At 54.3% G+C, this 15,555-nt stretch overlaps 15 non-coding genes across 15 annotated transcripts; all 15 read right to left on the bottom strand.

Annotated features, from left to right (window-relative positions):
- Positions 1-6: 6 nt before the first annotated feature.
- On the bottom strand, positions 7-78 carry TRNAD-GUC (transfer RNA aspartic acid (anticodon GUC)). Its single transcript has one exon. It is a non-coding gene; the product is annotated as a tRNA-Asp (tRNA).
- A 635-nt stretch (positions 79-713) lies between these two features.
- On the bottom strand, positions 714-785 carry TRNAD-GUC (transfer RNA aspartic acid (anticodon GUC)). Its single transcript has one exon. It is a non-coding gene; the product is annotated as a tRNA-Asp (tRNA).
- A 635-nt stretch (positions 786-1,420) lies between these two features.
- TRNAD-GUC (transfer RNA aspartic acid (anticodon GUC)) lies at positions 1,421-1,492 on the bottom strand. The gene has a single exon. It is a non-coding gene; the product is annotated as a tRNA-Asp (tRNA).
- A 635-nt stretch (positions 1,493-2,127) lies between these two features.
- On the bottom strand, positions 2,128-2,199 carry TRNAD-GUC (transfer RNA aspartic acid (anticodon GUC)). Its single transcript has one exon. It is a non-coding gene; the product is annotated as a tRNA-Asp (tRNA).
- A 635-nt stretch (positions 2,200-2,834) lies between these two features.
- On the bottom strand, positions 2,835-2,906 carry TRNAD-GUC (transfer RNA aspartic acid (anticodon GUC)). Its single transcript has one exon. It is a non-coding gene; the product is annotated as a tRNA-Asp (tRNA).
- A 635-nt stretch (positions 2,907-3,541) lies between these two features.
- On the bottom strand, positions 3,542-3,613 carry TRNAD-GUC (transfer RNA aspartic acid (anticodon GUC)). Its single transcript has one exon. It is a non-coding gene; the product is annotated as a tRNA-Asp (tRNA).
- Positions 3,614-4,248: 635 nt separating this feature from the next.
- TRNAD-GUC (transfer RNA aspartic acid (anticodon GUC)) lies at positions 4,249-4,320 on the bottom strand. Its single transcript has one exon. It is a non-coding gene; the product is annotated as a tRNA-Asp (tRNA).
- Positions 4,321-4,955: 635 nt separating this feature from the next.
- TRNAD-GUC (transfer RNA aspartic acid (anticodon GUC)) lies at positions 4,956-5,027 on the bottom strand. The gene has a single exon. It is a non-coding gene; the product is annotated as a tRNA-Asp (tRNA).
- Positions 5,028-5,662: 635 nt separating this feature from the next.
- TRNAD-GUC (transfer RNA aspartic acid (anticodon GUC)) lies at positions 5,663-5,734 on the bottom strand. Its single transcript has one exon. It is a non-coding gene; the product is annotated as a tRNA-Asp (tRNA).
- A 2,757-nt stretch (positions 5,735-8,491) lies between these two features.
- On the bottom strand, positions 8,492-8,563 carry TRNAD-GUC (transfer RNA aspartic acid (anticodon GUC)). Its single transcript has one exon. It is a non-coding gene; the product is annotated as a tRNA-Asp (tRNA).
- Positions 8,564-9,199: 636 nt separating this feature from the next.
- On the bottom strand, positions 9,200-9,271 carry TRNAD-GUC (transfer RNA aspartic acid (anticodon GUC)). The gene has a single exon. It is a non-coding gene; the product is annotated as a tRNA-Asp (tRNA).
- Positions 9,272-9,906: 635 nt separating this feature from the next.
- On the bottom strand, positions 9,907-9,978 carry TRNAD-GUC (transfer RNA aspartic acid (anticodon GUC)). Its single transcript has one exon. It is a non-coding gene; the product is annotated as a tRNA-Asp (tRNA).
- A 3,464-nt stretch (positions 9,979-13,442) lies between these two features.
- TRNAD-GUC (transfer RNA aspartic acid (anticodon GUC)) lies at positions 13,443-13,514 on the bottom strand. The gene has a single exon. It is a non-coding gene; the product is annotated as a tRNA-Asp (tRNA).
- Positions 13,515-14,150: 636 nt separating this feature from the next.
- TRNAD-GUC (transfer RNA aspartic acid (anticodon GUC)) lies at positions 14,151-14,222 on the bottom strand. The gene has a single exon. It is a non-coding gene; the product is annotated as a tRNA-Asp (tRNA).
- A 635-nt stretch (positions 14,223-14,857) lies between these two features.
- TRNAD-GUC (transfer RNA aspartic acid (anticodon GUC)) lies at positions 14,858-14,929 on the bottom strand. The gene has a single exon. It is a non-coding gene; the product is annotated as a tRNA-Asp (tRNA).
- Between the last annotated feature and the right edge of the window lie 626 nt (positions 14,930-15,555).

A 15,555-nucleotide genomic window follows, 5' to 3' on the forward strand; every position in this document is an offset into this window, starting at 1 on the left:
AAAGCTCTCCCCGTCGGGGAATCGAACCCCGGTCTCCCGCGTGACAGGCGGGGATACTCACCACTATACTAACGAGGAACAAGCTGCTGGCAGGGGCCTGTCGCGCTGCGGCCAAAGTCGAGCTGCTTGCGACCCCCCAGCAAGGCCTCTTTCCATGCACCTCTGAAATCAAAGGGGGTTGAAAGCAAACAAACGGCGGCAGTTGATGGAAATGGCATTCAGCTGAATGAATGACTGACATCCTCCGACAAAGACGGGACCTCTTGGAAAGTATGACGGAAAGATCGGGCAGTCTCCGGGCAGATGCCATTGCTCTTGGGATCTCTAGGGGTTCGGCCGGTTGTGCACCTCCTCAGATCTTCTGCCACCCTGAAAACAGCTCCTAAAGAGGATATCTGGAGTCCTCTTATTAGCCAAGTGGTCTGAAGAAAATCTCAAGTCTGACCATTTCAGCACACTGTTTCTTTTGCGCCGAAGGAAAAGTGGCGGTGCCGAGTCATTCCTAGGGATGAGGCGGTGCTTTTATAGGTGAAACCAACCTGCTACTGTCGGCACTACGTGAACGAGGAGCTGGCGAGCGGCCAAGCTTCTCGGTATCAAACGGAAAGCTCGACTTCCTGAGGTGGGACCATGTCCAAGAAGGAACTGTGAGGACAGTCTTGGGAAAGAGCTCCGCACGAAAGCAAGACTCGGGCGAGAAAAAATGCAAAGCTCTCCCCGTCGGGGAATCGAACCCCGGTCTCCCGCGTGACAGGCGGGGATACTCACCACTATACTAACGAGGAACAAGCTGCTGGCAGGGGCCTGTCGCGCTGCGGCCAAAGTCGAGCTGCTTGCGACCCCCCAGCAAGGCCTCTTTCCATGCACCTCTGAAATCAAAGGGGGTTGAAAGCAAACAAACGGCGGCAGTTGATGGAAATGGCATTCAGCTGAATGAATGACTGACATCCTCCGACAAAGACGGGACCTCTTGGAAAGTATGACGGAAAGATCGGGCAGTCTCCGGGCAGATGCCATTGCTCTTGGGATCTCTAGGGGTTCGGCCGGTTGTGCACCTCCTCAGATCTTCTGCCACCCTGAAAACAGCTCCTAAAGAGGATATCTGGAGTCCTCTTATTAGCCAAGTGGTCTGAAGAAAATCTCAAGTCTGACCATTTCAGCACACTGTTTCTTTTGCGCCGAAGGAAAAGTGGCGGTGCCGAGTCATTCCTAGGGATGAGGCGGTGCTTTTATAGGTGAAACCAACCTGCTACTGTCGGCGCTACGTGAACGAGGAGCTGGCGAGCGGCCAAGCTTCTCGGTATCAAACGGAAAGCTCGACTTCCTGAGGTGGGACCATGTCCAAGAAGGAACTGTGAGGACAGTCTTGGGAAAGAGCTCCGCACGAAAGCAAGACTCGGGCGAGAAAAAATGCAAAGCTCTCCCCGTCGGGGAATCGAACCCCGGTCTCCCGCGTGACAGGCGGGGATACTCACCACTATACTAACGAGGAACAAGCTGCTGGCAGGGGCCTGTCGCGCTGCGGCCAAAGTCGAGCTGCTTGCGACCCCCCAGCAAGGCCTCTTTCCATGCACCTCTGAAATCAAAGGGGGTTGAAAGCAAACAAACGGCGGCAGTTGATGGAAATGGCATTCAGCTGAATGAATGACTGACATCCTCCGACAAAGACGGGACCTCTTGGAAAGTATGACGGAAAGATCGGGCAGTCTCCGGGCAGATGCCATTGCTCTTGGGATCTCTAGGGGTTCGGCCGGTTGTGCACCTCCTCAGATCTTCTGCCACCCTGAAAACAGCTCCTAAAGAGGATATCTGGAGTCCTCTTATTAGCCAAGTGGTCTGAAGAAAATCTCAAGTCTGACCATTTCAGCACACTGTTTCTTTTGCGCCGAAGGAAAAGTGGCGGTGCCGAGTCATTCCTAGGGATGAGGCGGTGCTTTTATAGGTGAAACCAACCTGCTACTGTCGGCGCTACGTGAACGAGGAGCTGGCGAGCGGCCAAGCTTCTCGGTATCAAACGGAAAGCTCGACTTCCTGAGGTGGGACCATGTCCAAGAAGGAACTGTGAGGACAGTCTTGGGAAAGAGCTCCGCACGAAAGCAAGACTCGGGCGAGAAAAAATGCAAAGCTCTCCCCGTCGGGGAATCGAACCCCGGTCTCCCGCGTGACAGGCGGGGATACTCACCACTATACTAACGAGGAACAAGCTGCTGGCAGGGGCCTGTCGCGCTGCGGCCAAAGTCGAGCTGCTTGCGACCCCCCAGCAAGGCCTCTTTCCATGCACCTCTGAAATCAAAGGGGGTTGAAAGCAAACAAACGGCGGCAGTTGATGGAAATGGCATTCAGCTGAATGAATGACTGACATCCTCCGACAAAGACGGGACCTCTTGGAAAGTATGACGGAAAGATCGGGCAGTCTCCGGGCAGATGCCATTGCTCTTGGGATCTCTAGGGGTTCGGCCGGTTGTGCACCTCCTCAGATCTTCTGCCACCCTGAAAACAGCTCCTAAAGAGGATATCTGGAGTCCTCTTATTAGCCAAGTGGTCTGAAGAAAATCTCAAGTCTGACCATTTCAGCACACTGTTTCTTTTGCGCCGAAGGAAAAGTGGCGGTGCCGAGTCATTCCTAGGGATGAGGCGGTGCTTTTATAGGTGAAACCAACCTGCTACTGTCGGCGCTACGTGAACGAGGAGCTGGCGAGCGGCCAAGCTTCTCGGTATCAAACGGAAAGCTCGACTTCCTGAGGTGGGACCATGTCCAAGAAGGAACTGTGAGGACAGTCTTGGGAAAGAGCTCCGCACGAAAGCAAGACTCGGGCGAGAAAAAATGCAAAGCTCTCCCCGTCGGGGAATCGAACCCCGGTCTCCCGCGTGACAGGCGGGGATACTCACCACTATACTAACGAGGAACAAGCTGCTGGCAGGGGCCTGTCGCGCTGCGGCCAAAGTCGAGCTGCTTGCGACCCCCCAGCAAGGCCTCTTTCCATGCACCTCTGAAATCAAAGGGGGTTGAAAGCAAACAAACGGCGGCAGTTGATGGAAATGGCATTCAGCTGAATGAATGACTGACATCCTCCGACAAAGACGGGACCTCTTGGAAAGTATGACGGAAAGATCGGGCAGTCTCCGGGCAGATGCCATTGCTCTTGGGATCTCTAGGGGTTCGGCCGGTTGTGCACCTCCTCAGATCTTCTGCCACCCTGAAAACAGCTCCTAAAGAGGATATCTGGAGTCCTCTTATTAGCCAAGTGGTCTGAAGAAAATCTCAAGTCTGACCATTTCAGCACACTGTTTCTTTTGCGCCGAAGGAAAAGTGGCGGTGCCGAGTCATTCCTAGGGATGAGGCGGTGCTTTTATAGGTGAAACCAACCTGCTACTGTCGGCGCTACGTGAACGAGGAGCTGGCGAGCGGCCAAGCTTCTCGGTATCAAACGGAAAGCTCGACTTCCTGAGGTGGGACCATGTCCAAGAAGGAACTGTGAGGACAGTCTTGGGAAAGAGCTCCGCACGAAAGCAAGACTCGGGCGAGAAAAAATGCAAAGCTCTCCCCGTCGGGGAATCGAACCCCGGTCTCCCGCGTGACAGGCGGGGATACTCACCACTATACTAACGAGGAACAAGCTGCTGGCAGGGGCCTGTCGCGCTGCGGCCAAAGTCGAGCTGCTTGCGACCCCCCAGCAAGGCCTCTTTCCATGCACCTCTGAAATCAAAGGGGGTTGAAAGCAAACAAACGGCGGCAGTTGATGGAAATGGCATTCAGCTGAATGAATGACTGACATCCTCCGACAAAGACGGGACCTCTTGGAAAGTATGACGGAAAGATCGGGCAGTCTCCGGGCAGATGCCATTGCTCTTGGGATCTCTAGGGGTTCGGCCGGTTGTGCACCTCCTCAGATCTTCTGCCACCCTGAAAACAGCTCCTAAAGAGGATATCTGGAGTCCTCTTATTAGCCAAGTGGTCTGAAGAAAATCTCAAGTCTGACCATTTCAGCACACTGTTTCTTTTGCGCCGAAGGAAAAGTGGCGGTGCCGAGTCATTCCTAGGGATGAGGCGGTGCTTTTATAGGTGAAACCAACCTGCTACTGTCGGCGCTACGTGAACGAGGAGCTGGCGAGCGGCCAAGCTTCTCGGTATCAAACGGAAAGCTCGACTTCCTGAGGTGGGACCATGTCCAAGAAGGAACTGTGAGGACAGTCTTGGGAAAGAGCTCCGCACGAAAGCAAGACTCGGGCGAGAAAAAATGCAAAGCTCTCCCCGTCGGGGAATCGAACCCCGGTCTCCCGCGTGACAGGCGGGGATACTCACCACTATACTAACGAGGAACAAGCTGCTGGCAGGGGCCTGTCGCGCTGCGGCCAAAGTCGAGCTGCTTGCGACCCCCCAGCAAGGCCTCTTTCCATGCACCTCTGAAATCAAAGGGGGTTGAAAGCAAACAAACGGCGGCAGTTGATGGAAATGGCATTCAGCTGAATGAATGACTGACATCCTCCGACAAAGACGGGACCTCTTGGAAAGTATGACGGAAAGATCGGGCAGTCTCCGGGCAGATGCCATTGCTCTTGGGATCTCTAGGGGTTCGGCCGGTTGTGCACCTCCTCAGATCTTCTGCCACCCTGAAAACAGCTCCTAAAGAGGATATCTGGAGTCCTCTTATTAGCCAAGTGGTCTGAAGAAAATCTCAAGTCTGACCATTTCAGCACACTGTTTCTTTTGCGCCGAAGGAAAAGTGGCGGTGCCGAGTCATTCCTAGGGATGAGGCGGTGCTTTTATAGGTGAAACCAACCTGCTACTGTCGGCGCTACGTGAACGAGGAGCTGGCGAGCGGCCAAGCTTCTCGGTATCAAACGGAAAGCTCGACTTCCTGAGGTGGGACCATGTCCAAGAAGGAACTGTGAGGACAGTCTTGGGAAAGAGCTCCGCACGAAAGCAAGACTCGGGCGAGAAAAAATGCAAAGCTCTCCCCGTCGGGGAATCGAACCCCGGTCTCCCGCGTGACAGGCGGGGATACTCACCACTATACTAACGAGGAACAAGCTGCTGGCAGGGGCCTGTCGCGCTGCGGCCAAAGTCGAGCTGCTTGCGACCCCCCAGCAAGGCCTCTTTCCATGCACCTCTGAAATCAAAGGGGGTTGAAAGCAAACAAACGGCGGCAGTTGATGGAAATGGCATTCAGCTGAATGAATGACTGACATCCTCCGACAAAGACGGGACCTCTTGGAAAGTATGACGGAAAGATCGGGCAGTCTCCGGGCAGATGCCATTGCTCTTGGGATCTCTAGGGGTTCGGCCGGTTGTGCACCTCCTCAGATCTTCTGCCACCCTGAAAACAGCTCCTAAAGAGGATATCTGGAGTCCTCTTATTAGCCAAGTGGTCTGAAGAAAATCTCAAGTCTGACCATTTCAGCACACTGTTTCTTTTGCGCCGAAGGAAAAGTGGCGGTGCCGAGTCATTCCTAGGGATGAGGCGGTGCTTTTATAGGTGAAACCAACCTGCTACTGTCGGCGCTACGTGAACGAGGAGCTGGCGAGCGGCCAAGCTTCTCGGTATCAAACGGAAAGCTCGACTTCCTGAGGTGGGACCATGTCCAAGAAGGAACTGTGAGGACAGTCTTGGGAAAGAGCTCCGCACGAAAGCAAGACTCGGGCGAGAAAAAATGCAAAGCTCTCCCCGTCGGGGAATCGAACCCCGGTCTCCCGCGTGACAGGCGGGGATACTCACCACTATACTAACGAGGAACAAGCTGCTGGCAGGGGCCTGTCGCGCTGCGGCCAAAGTCGAGCTGCTTGCGACCCCCCAGCAAGGCCTCTTTCCATGCACCTCTGAAATCAAAGGGGGTTGAAAGCAAACAAACGGCGGCAGTTGATGGAAATGGCATTCAGCTGAATGAATGACTGACATCCTCCGACAAAGACGGGACCTCTTGGAAAGTATGACGGAAAGATCGGGCAGTCTCCGGGCAGATGCCATTGCTCTTGGGATCTCTAGGGGTTCGGCCGGTTGTGCACCTCCTCAGATCTTCTGCCACCCTGAAAACAGCTCCTAAAGAGGATATCTGGAGTCCTCTTATTAGCCAAGTGGTCTGAAGAAAATCTCAAGTCTGACCATTTCAGCACACTGTTTCTTTTGCGCCGAAGGAAAAGTGGCGGTGCCGAGTCATTCCTAGGGATGAGGCGGTGCTTTTATAGGTGAAACCAACCTGCTACTGTCGGCGCTACGTGAACGAGGAGCTGGCGAGCGGCCAAGCTTCTCGGTATCAAACGGAAAGCTCGACTTCCTGAGGTGGGACCATGTCCAAGAAGGAACTGTGAGGACAGTCTTGGGAAAGAGCTCCGCACGAAAGCAAGACTCGGGCGAGAAAAAATGCAAAGCTCTCCCCGTCGGGGAATAGAACCCCGGTCTCCCGCGTGACAGGCGGGGATACTCACCACTATACTAACGAGGAACAAGCTGCTGGCAGGGGCCTGTCGCGCTGCGGCCAAAGTCGAGCTGCTTGCGACCCCCCAGCAAGGCCTCTTTCCATGCACCTCTGAAATCAAAGGGGGTTGAAAGCAAACAAACGGCGGCAGTTGATGGAAATGGCATTCAGCTGAATGAATGACTGACATCCTCCGACAAAGACGGGACCTCTTGGAAAGTATGACGGAAAGATCGGGCAGTCTCCGGGCAGATGCCATTGCTCTTGGGATCTCTAGGGGTTCGGCCGGTTGTGCACCTCCTCAGATCTTCTGCCACCCTGAAAACAGCTCCTAAAGAGGATATCTGGAGTCCTCTTATTAGCCAAGTGGTCTGAAGAAAATCTCAAGTCTGACCATTTCAGCACACTGTTTCTTTTGCGCCGAAGGAAAAGTGGCGGTGCCGAGTCATTCCTAGGGATGAGGCGGTGCTTTTATAGGTGAAACCAACCTGCTACTGTCGGCGCTACGTGAACGAGGAGCTGGCGAGCGGCCAAGCTTCTCGGTATCAAACGGAAAGCTCGACTTCCTGAGGTGGGACCATGTCCAAGAAGGAACTGTGAGGACAGTCTTGGGAAAGAGCTCCGCACGAAAGCAAGACTCGGGCGAGAAAAAATGCAAAGCTCTCCCCGTCGGGGAATAGAACCCCGGTCTCCCGCGTGACAGGCGGGGATACTCACCACTATACTAACGAGGAACAAGCTGCTGGCAGGGGCCTGTCGCGCTGCGGCCAAAGTCGAGCTGCTTGCGACCCCCCCAGCAAGGCCTCTTTCCATGCACCTCTGAAATCAAAGGGGGTTGAAAGCAAACAAACGGCGGCAGTTGATGGAAATGGCATTCAGCTGAATGAATGACTGACATCCTCCGACAAAGACGGGACCTCTTGGAAAGTATGACGGAAAGATCGGGCAGTCTCCGGGCAGATGCCATTGCTCTTGGGATCTCTAGGGGTTCGGCCGGTTGTGCACCTCCTCAGATCTTCTGCCACCCTGAAAACAGCTCCTAAAGAGGATATCTGGAGTCCTCTTATTAGCCAAGTGGTCTGAAGAAAATCTCAAGTCTGACCATTTCAGCACACTGTTTCTTTTGCGCCGAAGGAAAAGTGGCGGTGCCGAGTCATTCCTAGGGATGAGGCGGTGCTTTTATAGGTGAAACCAACCTGCTACTGTCGGCGCTACGTGAACGAGGAGCTGGCGAGCGGCCAAGCTTCTCGGTATCAAACGGAAAGCTCGACTTCCTGAGGTGGGACCATGTCCAAGAAGGAACTGTGAGGACAGTCTTGGGAAAGAGCTCCGCACGAAAGCAAGACTCGGGCGAGAAAAAATGCAAAGCTCTCCCCGTCGGGGAATCGAACCCCGGTCTCCCGCGTGACAGGCGGGGATACTCAACACTATACTAACGAGGAACAAGCTGCTGGCAGGGGCCTGTCGCGCTGCGGCCAAAGTCGAGCTGCTTGCGACCCCCCAGCAAGGCCTCTTTCCATGCACCTCTGAAATCAAAGGGGGTTGAAAGCAAACAAACGGCGGCAGTTGATGGAAATGGCATTCAGCTGAATGAATGACTGACATCCTCCGACAAAGACGGGACCTCTTGGAAAGTATGACGGAAAGATCGGGCAGTCTCCGGGCAGATGCCATTGCTCTTGGGATCTCTAGGGGTTCGGCCGGTTGTGCACCTCCTCAGATCTTCTGCCACCCTGAAAACAGCTCCTAAAGAGGATATCTGGAGTCCTCTTATTAGCCAAGTGGTCTGAAGAAAATCTCAAGTCTGACCATTTCAGCACACTGTTTCTTTTGCGCCGAAGGAAAAGTGGCGGTGCCGAGTCATTCCTAGGGATGAGGCGGTGCTTTTATAGGTGAAACCAACCTGCTACTGTCGGCGCTACGTGAACGAGGAGCTGGCGAGCGGCCAAGCTTCTCGGTATCAAACGGAAAGCTCGACTTCCTGAGGTGGGACCATGTCCAAGAAGGAACTGTGAGGACAGTCTTGGGAAAGAGCTCCGCACGAAAGCAAGACTCGGGCGAGAAAAAATGCAAAGCTCTCCCCGTCGGGGAATCGAACCCCGGTCTCCCGCGTGACAGGCGGGGATACTCACCACTATACTAACGAGGAACAAGCTGCTGGCAGGGGCCTGTCGCGCTGCGGCCAAAGTCGAGCTGCTTGCGACCCCCCCAGCAAGGCCTCTTTCCATGCACCTCTGAAATCAAAGGGGGTTGAAAGCAAACAAACGGCGGCAGTTGATGGAAATGGCATTCAGCTGAATGAATGACTGACATCCTCCGACAAAGACGGGACCTCTTGGAAAGTATGACGGAAAGATCGGGCAGTCTCCGGGCAGATGCCATTGCTCTTGGGATCTCTAGGGGTTCGGCCGGTTGTGCACCTCCTCAGATCTTCTGCCACCCTGAAAACAGCTCCTAAAGAGGATATCTGGAGTCCTCTTATTAGCCAAGTGGTCTGAAGAAAATCTCAAGTCTGACCATTTCAGCACACTGTTTCTTTTGCGCCGAAGGAAAAGTGGCGGTGCCGAGTCATTCCTAGGGATGAGGCGGTGCTTTTATAGGTGAAACCAACCTGCTACTGTCGGCGCTACGTGAACGAGGAGCTGGCGAGCGGCCAAGCTTCTCGGTATCAAACGGAAAGCTCGACTTCCTGAGGTGGGACCATGTCCAAGAAGGAACTGTGAGGACAGTCTTGGGAAAGAGCTCCGCACGAAAGCAAGACTCGGGCGAGAAAAAATGCAAAGCTCTCCCCGTCGGGGAATCGAACCCCGGTCTCCCGCGTGACAGGCGGGGATACTCACCACTATACTAACGAGGAACAAGCTGCTGGCAGGGGCCTGTCGCGCTGCGGCCAAAGTCGAGCTGCTTGCGACCCCCCAGCAAGGCCTCTTTCCATGCACCTCTGAAATCAAAGGGGGTTGAAAGCAAACAAACGGCGGCAGTTGATGGAAATGGCATTCAGCTGAATGAATGACTGACATCCTCCGACAAAGACGGGACCTCTTGGAAAGTATGACGGAAAGATCGGGCAGTCTCCGGGCAGATGCCATTGCTCTTGGGATCTCTAGGGGTTCGGCCGGTTGTGCACCTCCTCAGATCTTCTGCCACCCTGAAAACAGCTCCTAAAGAGGATATCTGGAGTCCTCTTATTAGCCAAGTGGTCTGAAGAAAATCTCAAGTCTGACCATTTCAGCACACTGTTTCTTTTGCGCCGAAGGAAAAGTGGCGGTGCCGAGTCATTCCTAGGGATGAGGCGGTGCTTTTATAGGTGAAACCAACCTGCTACTGTCGGCGCTACGTGAACGAGGAGCTGGCGAGCGGCCAAGCTTCTCGGTATCAAACGGAAAGCTCGACTTCCTGAGGTGGGACCATGTCCAAGAAGGAACTGTGAGGACAGTCTTGGGAAAGAGCTCCGCACGAAAGCAAGACTCGGGCGAGAAAAAATGCAAAGCTCTCCCCGTCGGGGAATCGAACCCCGGTCTCCCGCGTGACAGGCGGGGATACTCACCACTATACTAACGAGGAACAAGCTGCTGGCAGGGGCCTGTCGCGCTGCGGCCAAAGTCGAGCTGCTTGCGACCCCCCAGCAAGGCCTCTTTCCATGCACCTCTGAAATCAAAGGGGGTTGAAAGCAAACAAACGGCGGCAGTTGATGGAAATGGCATTCAGCTGAATGAATGACTGACATCCTCCGACAAAGACGGGACCTCTTGGAAAGTATGACGGAAAGATCGGGCAGTCTCCGGGCAGATGCCATTGCTCTTGGGATCTCTAGGGGTTCGGCCGGTTGTGCACCTCCTCAGATCTTCTGCCACCCTGAAAACAGCTCCTAAAGAGGATATCTGGAGTCCTCTTATTAGCCAAGTGGTCTGAAGAAAATCTCAAGTCTGACCATTTCAGCACACTGTTTCTTTTGCGCCGAAGGAAAAGTGGCGGTGCCGAGTCATTCCTAGGGATGAGGCGGTGCTTTTATAGGTGAAACCAACCTGCTACTGTCGGCGCTACGTGAACGAGGAGCTGGCGAGCGGCCAAGCTTCTCGGTATCAAACGGAAAGCTCGACTTCCTGAGGTGGGACCATGTCCAAGAAGGAACTGTGAGGACAGTCTTGGGAAAGAGCTCCGCACGAAAGCAAGACTCGGGCGAGAAAAAATGCAAAGCTCTCCCCGTCGGGGAATAGAACCCCGGTCTCCCGCGTGACAGGCGGGGATACTCACCACTATACTAACGAGGAACAAGCTGCTGGCAGGGGCCTGTCGCGCTGCGGCCAAAGTCGAGCTGCTTGCGACCCCCCAGCAAGGCCTCTTTCCATGCACCTCTGAAATCAAAGGGGGTTGAAAGCAAACAAACGGCGGCAGTTGATGGAAATGGCATTCAGCTGAATGAATGACTGACATCCTCCGACAAAGACGGGACCTCTTGGAAAGTATGACGGAAAGATCGGGCAGTCTCCGGGCAGATGCCATTGCTCTTGGGATCTCTAGGGGTTCGGCCGGTTGTGCACCTCCTCAGATCTTCTGCCACCCTGAAAACAGCTCCTAAAGAGGATATCTGGAGTCCTCTTATTAGCCAAGTGGTCTGAAGAAAATCTCAAGTCTGACCATTTCAGCACACTGTTTCTTTTGCGCCGAAGGAAAAGTGGCGGTGCCGAGTCATTCCTAGGGATGAGGCGGTGCTTTTATAGGTGAAACCAACCTGCTACTGTCGGCGCTACGTGAACGAGGAGCTGGCGAGCGGCCAAGCTTCTCGGTATCAAACGGAAAGCTCGACTTCCTGAGGTGGGACCATGTCCAAGAAGGAACTGTGAGGACAGTCTTGGGAAAGAGCTCCGCACGAAAGCAAGACTCGGGCGAGAAAAAATGCAAAGCTCTCCCCGTCGGGGAATAGAACCCCGGTCTCCCGCGTGACAGGCGGGGATACTCACCACTATACTAACGAGGAACAAGCTGCTGGCAGGGGCCTGTCGCGCTGCGGCCAAAGTCGAGCTGCTTGCGACCCCCCAGCAAGGCCTCTTTCCATGCACCTCTGAAATCAAAGGGGGTTGAAAGCAAACAAACGGCGGCAGTTGATGGAAATGGCATTCAGCTGAATGAATGACTGACATCCTCCGACAAAGACGGGACCTCTTGGAAAGTATGACGGAAAGATCGGGCAGTCTCCGGGCAGATGCCATTGCTCTTGGGATCTCTAGGGGTTCGGCCGGTTGTGCACCTCCTCAGATCTTCTGCCACCCTGAAAACAGCTCCTAAAGAGGATATCTGGAGTCCTCTTATTAGCCAAGTGGTCTGAAGAAAATCTCAAGTCTGACCATTTCAGCACACTGTTTCTTTTGCGCCGAAGGAAAAGTGGCGGTGCCGAGTCATTCCTAGGGATGAGGCGGTGCTTTTATAGGTGAAACCAACCTGCTACTGTCGGCGCTACGTGAACGAGGAGCTGGCGAGCGGCCAAGCTTCTCGGTATCAAACGGAAAGCTCGACTTCCTGAGGTGGGACCATGTCCAAGAAGGAACTGTGAGGACAGTCTTGGGAAAGAGCTCCGCACGAAAGCAAGACTCGGGCGAGAAAAAATGCAAAGCTCTCCCCGTCGGGGAATAGAACCCCGGTCTCCCGCGTGACAGGCGGGGATACTCACCACTATACTAACGAGGAACAAGCTGCTGGCAGGGGCCTGTCGCGCTGCGGCCAAAGTCGAGCTGCTTGCGACCCCCCCAGCAAGGCCTCTTTCCATGCACCTCTGAAATCAAAGGGGGTTGAAAGCAAACAAACGGCGGCAGTTGATGGAAATGGCATTCAGCTGAATGAATGACTGACATCCTCCGACAAAGACGGGACCTCTTGGAAAGTATGACGGAAAGATCGGGCAGTCTCCGGGCAGATGCCATTGCTCTTGGGATCTCTAGGGGTTCGGCCGGTTGTGCACCTCCTCAGATCTTCTGCCACCCTGAAAACAGCTCCTAAAGAGGATATCTGGAGTCCTCTTATTAGCCAAGTGGTCTGAAGAAAATCTCAAGTCTGACCATTTCAGCACACTGTTTCTTTTGCGCCGAAGGAAAAGTGGCGGTGCCGAGTCATTCCTAGGGATGAGGCGGTGCTTTTATAGGTGAAACCAACCTGCTACTGTCGGCGCTACGTGAACGAGGAGCTGGCGAGCGGCCAAGCTTCTCGGTATCAAACGGAAAGCTCGACTTCCTGAGGTGGGACCATGTCCAAGAAGGAACTGTGAGGACAGTCTTGGGAAAGAGCTCCGCACGAAAGCAAGACTCGGGCGAGAAAAAATGCAAAGCTCTCCCCGTCGGGGAATCGAACCCCGGTCTCCCGCGTGACAGGCGGGGATACTCAACACTATACTAACGAGGAACAAGCTGCTGGCAGGGGCCTGTCGCGCTGCGGCCAAAGTCGAGCTGCTTGCGACCCCCCAGCAAGGCCTCTTTCCATGCACCTCTGAAATCAAAGGGGGTTGAAAGCAAACAAACGGCGGCAGTTGATGGAAATGGCATTCAGCTGAATGAATGACTTACATCCTCCGACAAAGACGGGACCTCTTGGAAAGTATGACGGAAAGATCGGGCAGTCTCCGGGCAGATGCCATTGCTCTTGGGATCTCTAGGGGTTCGGCCGGTTGTGCACCTCCTCAGATCTTCTGCCACCCTGAAAACAGCTCCTAAAGAGGATATCTGGAGTCCTCTTATTAGCCAAGTGGTCTGAAGAAAATCTCAAGTCTGACCATTTCAGCACACTGTTTCTTTTGCGCCGAAGGAAAAGTGGCGGTGCCGAGTCATTCCTAGGGATGAGGCGGTGCTTTTATAGGTGAAACCAACCTGCTACTGTCGGCGCTACGTGAACGAGGAGCTGGCGAGCGGCCAAGCTTCTCGGTATCAAACGGAAAGCTCGACTTCCTGAGGTGGGACCATGTCCAAGAAGGAACTGTGAGGACAGTCTTGGGAAAGAGCTCCGCACGAAAGCAAGACTCGGGCGAGAAAAAATGCAAAGCTCTCCCCGTCGGGGAATCGAACCCCGGTCTCCCGCGTGACAGGCGGGGATACTCACCACTATACTAACGAGGAACAAGCTGCTGGCAGGGGCCTGTCGCGCTGCGGCCAAAGTCGAGCTGCTTGCGACCCCCCCAGCAAGGCCTCTTTCCATGCACCTCTGAAATCAAAGGGGGTTGAAAGCAAACAAACGGCGGCAGTTGATGGAAATGGCATTCAGCTGAATGAATGACTGACATCCTCCGACAAAGACGGGACCTCTTGGAAAGTATGACGGAAAGATCGGGCAGTCTCCGGGCAGATGCCATTGCTCTTGGGATCTCTAGGGGTTCGGCCGGTTGTGCACCTCCTCAGATCTTCTGCCACCCTGAAAACAGCTCCTAAAGAGGATATCTGGAGTCCTCTTATTAGCCAAGTGGTCTGAAGAAAATCTCAAGTCTGACCATTTCAGCACACTGTTTCTTTTGCGCCGAAGGAAAAGTGGCGGTGCCGAGTCATTCCTAGGGATGAGGCGGTGCTTTTATAGGTGAAACCAACCTGCTACTGTCGGCGCTACGTGAACGAGGAGCTGGCGAGCGGCCAAGCTTCTCGGTATCAAACGGAAAGCTCGACTTCCTGAGGTGGGACCATGTCCAAGAAGGAACTGTGAGGACAGTCTTGGGAAAGAGCTCCGCACGAAAGCAAGACTCGGGCGAGAAAAAATGCAAAGCTCTCCCCGTCGGGGAATCGAACCCCGGTCTCCCGCGTGACAGGCGGGGATACTCACCACTATACTAACGAGGAACAAGCTGCTGGCAGGGGCCTGTCGCGCTGCGGCCAAAGTCGAGCTGCTTGCGACCCCCCAGCAAGGCCTCTTTCCATGCACCTCTGAAATCAAAGGGGGTTGAAAGCAAACAAACGGCGGCAGTTGATGGAAATGGCATTCAGCTGAATGAATGACTGACATCCTCCGACAAAGACGGGACCTCTTGGAAAGTATGACGGAAAGATCGGGCAGTCTCCGGGCAGATGCCATTGCTCTTGGGATCTCTAGGGGTTCGGCCGGTTGTGCACCTCCTCAGATCTTCTGCCACCCTGAAAACAGCTCCTAAAGAGGATATCTGGAGTCCTCTTATTAGCCAAGTGGTCTGAAGAAAATCTCAAGTCTGACCATTTCAGCACACTGTTTCTTTTGCGCCGAAGGAAAAGTGGCGGTGCCGAGTCATTCCTAGGGATGAGGCGGTGCTTTTATAGGTGAAACCAACCTGCTACTGTCGGCGCTACGTGAACGAGGAGCTGGCGAGCGGCCAAGCTTCTCGGTATCAAACGGAAAGCTCGACTTCCTGAGGTGGGACCATGTCCAAGAAGGAACTGTGAGGACAGTCTTGGGAAAGAGCTCCGCACGAAAGCAAGACTCGGGCGAGAAAAAATGCAAAGCTCTCCCCGTCGGGGAATCGAACCCCGGTCTCCCGCGTGACAGGCGGGGATACTCACCACTATACTAACGAGGAACAAGCTGCTGGCAGGGGCCTGTCGCGCTGCGGCCAAAGTCGAGCTGCTTGCGACCCCCCAGCAAGGCCTCTTTCCATGCACCTCTGAAATCAAAGGGGGTTGAAAGCAAACAAACGGCGGCAGTTGATGGAAATGGCATTCAGCTGAATGAATGACTGACATCCTCCGACAAAGACGGGACCTCTTGGAAAGTATGACGGAAAGATCGGGCAGTCTCCGGGCAGATGCCATTGCTCTTGGGATCTCTAGGGGTTCGGCCGGTTGTGCACCTCCTCAGATCTTCTGCCACCCTGAAAACAGCTCCTAAAGAGGATATCTGGAGTCCTCTTATTAGCCAAGTGGTCTGAAGAAAATCTCAAGTCTGACCATTTCAGCACACTGTTTCTTTTGCGCCGAAGGAAAAGTGGCGGTGCCGAGTCATTCCTAGGGATGAGGCGGTGCTTTTATAGGTGAAACCAACCTGCTACTGTCGGCGCTACGTGAACGAGGAGCTGGCGAGCGGCCAAGCTTCTCGGTATCAAACGGAAAGCTCGACTTCCTGAGGTGGGACCATGTCCAAGAAGGAACTGTGAGGACAGTCTTGGGAAAGAGCTCCGCACGAAAGCAAGACTCGGGCGAGAAAAAA

Source organism: Engystomops pustulosus, chromosome 7, assembly GCF_040894005.1.
Source record: "Engystomops pustulosus chromosome 7, aEngPut4.maternal, whole genome shotgun sequence".
NCBI classification, from domain to species: Eukaryota; Metazoa; Chordata; class Amphibia; order Anura; family Leptodactylidae; genus Engystomops; species Engystomops pustulosus.